A 5,409-nucleotide genomic window follows, 5' to 3' on the forward strand; every position below is an offset into this window, starting at 1 on the left:
TTTATAATTTTTCCAATTCTTTTAAATATTACTTAAAATTTTAATAATTCTTTATGTAAAATTTATATGAAAGATACAATAATTGAATATAAAAAAATATGCGAGCTTTAGCGGCGTTTTCAGCAAAAAACGCCATTACTATGTATTAAAATTTCCCAAAACAGCGCCGTTTGGGTAGAAAAATTTAAATTTTTTAATGGCGTTTTCAACAAAAACGCTGCAAAAGGTAGACATATTTTTCAACAGGGTCAGTTTAGGTAGTGGCGTTTTTTCTTTAAAACGCCACAAATATGGAAGAAAATAAAAGATAATCAAAATCCCGCTCACTCCTAAAAAAAAATTTTGGTTACCTGCTCATTACTCCCACTTCTTCTCATCTCCTTCGTGCGCCCTAAATCCCCCAAATAAAATTTTGTTTTTCTTCAGCTGAAAGCCCCCAAATTTCCCATTTCCAACAACAGACTTGAAGGATGAAAACCAGAAGATGGGATGGAATCACCCAGACATATCGCTGGAAGAAATGATGGAACTTTTACCTGCTTTGAAAGATCGAGGTTTTTGTGGTGGCATCCGTTGGTTTCTAATACTGCTCGACTCCTCTGTTTTTCCATGTTCGGCACCGGAAAATCTCCCCCTGGCATAAACGATCAGTCAAATGGAAGCAGATTCCTAAAGATTTCAAAATCTTATACACAATGAATAGTAAGTTCCCTGAACATATATAGTTTTAATTTTCTTTTACACAACAAGTTCATCAGCCACAGCCAATTTTTTTTCTTGGTTTCTGCATTTATTATGGATTAAGTTCTATAGAAGAAAATTAGTGCAATGCCTACATTCCCATATTTGAAACGAACAGAACAGTGGAATTTAATAAGCCGTTAGGATTTATGATGAATTCTCCACTTGTTTGTGAAATTAAAAACTCTATTGTCCGTGTATGATAATCAAACCATCGAAAAGAAAATAGAATTTCCCTTCTGGTGTCGGCATTATCAGATATTGACAGCAAAATTTGAAATATCATTTCTTCTTCAATTTCAATCACACTCACCGAGTTGCAATTATGCATGTTAGATTTCAAATTTTAGACAGTGCAGAAACTAGCATATATTGGGGCCTGAAATCCAAAAAGATTTAAATATATATGTTCCCTAATGGTATCCAAAATCCTTTTTCACATTACCTGAATGAAAGAGTTGTGTGTGGTGTTGTGTAGGTCATGTGGAGCAAGTGGAGTTGAGGGGGAATACCTGTGAGTATTAGTCCTCCCATGATACCATGCTCGCTAAATTTCAACGAAACGAAAAGCCTATTTTGATTCTTCCGTCGTCAGTAGCCTTAAACATACCTTATGATGATGACCCGTAGCTGACATTAGTGGCTATGTTTAGGGTTGAGATCATAAGTTTTTTAGTGCTTAGTTCAAATGCTTAGGAAAGTGATTTTCTATTCTATTTAGTATATATATAACTTTAGTAATATCTTTACCTTTTTATATAAATTGACTTTATATATTTTTTCAATTAAGTTGGTATGAGATTAACTCGTAATATTAACTCAATTAAACAATCAAACATTTTAGTTATAATATAGATGATTCTTATCATATCATTGCAGCACTCTTCTTGCTTTAAAATTTAAAATTTAAAATTTTATAAATTATACAGGGTTAAAAAGAAAATTTTTCATTTAGGGGGACGGGCCTAGTGTGATTTTCTTGCAAATATAGATGTTAATATTCTTGTTAGACACATTTGTGGACATAGGTATGGTGATATTACCCTTCAAATACATATCCCTATAAGATAAATGAAAATGACATCCGGGTTTGAGTAACATAGGACTTCACTCTTTTTTTTTAAACGAAAAAGAAAAAAGTAAACATAAAGTTTACTTTAGTGAATGCAACTCAGGCATATTATATATTTGTTAGCATTGGTCATCTCCTAATTCTTTTACTTTGCATAGGAAGTGTTAATATTAATTTCTATATATGCCTTTTACTTGATAATATATGAAGATTATTTTTAAGATGTTTGACATGTATTGTCTTATATTCCAATCTGGCATTTTGAAATATGAATTTCTCTGTCAAAGGTTCTTTATAAAGATATTTTCTTATTACGGTTTAATTTGTTTTTTCTTGTTAGCATGGTTGTGTTATCTTTGCTATGCTTTCAGGACATCAAAAGAACTCAAAGGTGGTTTCTCCTATCAAACCTGAAGAGCGAAAATCGTCGTCACTTATTGAAGTGCTTGAATTATCATTGGAAGAACTGAAAGAAAAGACAGACAATTTCGGATCAAATGCTTTAATTGGGAAGGGTTCCTACGGAAGAGTTTATTATGCAAACTTGAATGATGGAAAAACTGTGGCTGTTAAAAAGCTTGATGTTTCCACTGAGCCCAATACTCTTTTGTCTTAGATTTGTTTATATTCTGATATGTAATTTGGGGTCTTTTACAGGATGCTGAAGAGTGTTGGACACAACTTTTATACACCCTTTCTCAGTCTCTTCGATCAGCTGGTTCTAGGTAGGTTTCTTGTTCTTTGTCATTTAGATATACTGAGTTATACTTACTGGCAAAATTTGAGCAAGTCCATGGTGCCTGTTGCAACTGAAACAACTGAAACAGTTTGAAGCTGTTGCTTTTGGTTTATCAGACTTTTTCTTCAAAATTAGGGATCTCTTATTTGGAGCAGTGTTACCTTGCATAGTTCTTTTTCCACTTCAATGCTTCTCTAGCATATATCTTTCTAATTTAGCAGCAAACATCTCTTTTAGAAAAAAAAATTCTAATCTCTCGCTGTCTTTTCTTTTTCTTTCTACAGTGAAAATATAGATACTGTAAAAGACCTTATTGGTATTGACCTTGCAAGCAGGTAGTTATCTACAGATTTGATAGTCATCTTTATACCGAGGGAAAAGATAAAGAATTTCAAATTTCAACTAGTCTAAACAAGCAAAACCAGAACATCCTTCTACTTATGCCTACATCGATATAGTTTATGCAGTTTTTAAGTTCAAATCTGTATTCCTTTTTGTCCTAGCCACTGTTCCATACAGTTTTCGTTACAAATTAATGATTCATCCTTCTGTAGCTTCATTGGCTTCCAAATGAAGAATACTATTTCTAATCGTTAATGCATTTATTGTTAACATGAGTTAATAATATTTCTGGATTTTGGGTGTTTGGTTGATGAGAAAATATAAGAAAATTTGGTAAAAGATTTTTGATGAGAAAAAAATTATAAATTCATAATTGTTAACTAGTATAAAAAAAATTTATAATTGTTAACTAGTAGATTGAGCTAGGTAATGGTGGTGGTGTTAATTTGCCTGCAATCAAAGAGAAGTTTGGTAAGTACATGGTGAGTAGGTGCTCCACCTTTAAGGCGCAAACATGTTTACAACATTGCTACATAGTTCACTTAAGTTTTTAATAAGAGCTTGATCTAAATTTCAGACCTTGCTTCAGGTGACGATGAGTGGGAATGGGCAAGTTCCATTACTGGCTATTTCAAGCTATTTGTTGAAACCCTAACAAAAGTCCTGCAAATATACATTTTTTTCTAAAATCTGTGATGTTTACATACTGTTGATTGAATTGTGCAAGAGCCCTAATACTTTTCTTAGTTCATTGGCAGGGAAGAGGAAAGCAAAGTTCTATAAATACTGGAGCAATGCAATTTAGCTTTGGCAGTATCATCTATATCTTACATCCCCCAACTGTCGAAGCTCACTGAATTGATATGCACACAAGATTGGCTGCAGATGCAATCGGATGGTATGTATGTGCATTATGTTTGATTTTTTCACACAATATCAATTTTGGTTCATTTAGATATATCACTAAAAAGATCTTCCTGCACAGGAGAATGGGTGTGTATTCTAGTATCTGTTGCAATACACTTTAGGGAGCAGTACTCGAAGTACTTGTTCTTCATAAGCTTATTTCTTAAACAAAATAACTTACATTGTGTAGTAATTGATTGTAAGGTAGCTTTATAGGCATCTGAGTCTTTTTATACTAACTATTTATTGCAATTGGTTCCAAATATTTGGTGAATTCAATTATTAATTTGCACTGCTAGTTTCGTGGTGTCATATGCCTTTTGTGTTAGAATTTGAATTGTTCCCCCTAAACAATTTTCTCTATGTACAGGTTTGATTGTGGCATGTTTATGTTAAAATATATCGACTTCTATAGCAGAGGCTTAAGTCTTTGTTTTGAGCAGGTAAGTCCATGGAACAATTTTTCATCCTTGTAGTTCATGTTTTATTTTGATTTTTCTGTGATTAAACTCTAGTACTCAAGGCAGTAGTTGTTGGGATGTAAAATCTGTTGTCCATCTGCCTAAATATATGACAAAAGGCAGAAGTACATATTGGAGATACTCTCACATGCACATTCATTCGTTTGAAACCCGATATCTGGTTATTTGTCTTTGAACTGAGTTGGATTTTTCCATGTTTATGTAGGAACACATGCCCTATTTTCGTTTAAGGACCGCCAAGAAAATTCTGAAACTGAAAGCTGATTGATCGGATGTGTATGCTGGCTTTCATCAACTACTTTCGAGGGCCTTACTAGGAATTGAAATGGTGTGCAAAGAGATTGCTTCTCCTGATTTGATTTTTCAATATAAATACTGGACAAAGAGATTGCTGTTAGTAAAATAGGATTCTCTTCTTAGGATCTTAGTTTCTTCACTTGTATTAGACTCAACAATGGCTTGCATTGCATTGCATTGGTGTTGATTTTACAATTTTTAATTTTTATTAATTATTTACGTTTTCTCACTTTTATTAATTTTTATTATTATTTAAGTTTCCTTTATTTGCCTTCTTTTATCATTTTCATAGAAAATTTAATTTAAATAATATTTTTTATTTATCCTTAAAAGTATATTTAAAGTTTAAATTTAAAAATAAAACATAATACAATATTTATCATAAAAATAAATATTATTTGATTAAAATAATTTTTTTAAATGTTATGTTTTTTTGTGGCGTTTTTGAGAGAAGCGTCGCTAAAGGTTTGTTCTTTAGCGGCGTTTATAATAAAAGCGTCGCTAAAGGTCATGTTCTTTAGCAGCGTTAGTGATAAAAGCGCCGCTAAAGGTCATGTTCTTTAGCGGCGTTTGTGACAAAAGCGCCGCTAAAGGTCATGTTCTTTAGCAGCGTTTGTGATAAAAGCGCCGCTAAAGGTCATGGCCTTTAGCGGCGTTTCTTCACATAAACGCCGCTAAACTTAGCGGCGTTGACAATAGCGGCGCTTTTTGCGGCACTTGTGAAAGCGCCGTTAAAAGTCTATTTTGCTGTAGTGTTTTCTCTATTTTTACACAGTGTTTTTGTTGCTATTAGACTCTTTTTATTTGTTTGGTCTATTTTAATTGTGGGC

The 5,409-nt window shown here is 32.8% G+C and overlaps 1 long non-coding RNA gene across 6 annotated transcripts; it reads left to right on the forward strand.

Annotated features, from left to right (window-relative positions):
* The first annotated feature begins 241 nt into the window (after positions 1 to 241).
* LOC107921114 (uncharacterized) lies at positions 242 to 4,808 on the forward strand. Of its 6 annotated transcripts, none has more exons than XR_005909464.1 (6): positions 305 to 702; positions 2,185 to 2,538; positions 2,837 to 2,887; positions 3,653 to 3,792; positions 4,171 to 4,243; positions 4,488 to 4,808. It is a non-coding gene; the product is annotated as an uncharacterized lncRNA (long non-coding RNA). The 6 variants fall into 6 exon arrangements; XR_005909463.1 differs by lacking the exon at positions 2,837 to 2,887 and adding an exon at positions 1,220 to 1,255 and having other exon boundaries at positions 310 to 702; positions 3,642 to 3,792; XR_001690942.2 differs by having other exon boundaries at positions 310 to 702; positions 3,642 to 3,792.
* The last annotated feature ends 601 nt before the right edge of the window (positions 4,809 to 5,409 follow it).

This window comes from Gossypium hirsutum, chromosome D01 (assembly GCF_007990345.1).
Source record: "Gossypium hirsutum isolate 1008001.06 chromosome D01, Gossypium_hirsutum_v2.1, whole genome shotgun sequence".
NCBI lineage: Eukaryota > Viridiplantae > Streptophyta > Magnoliopsida > Malvales > Malvaceae > Gossypium > Gossypium hirsutum.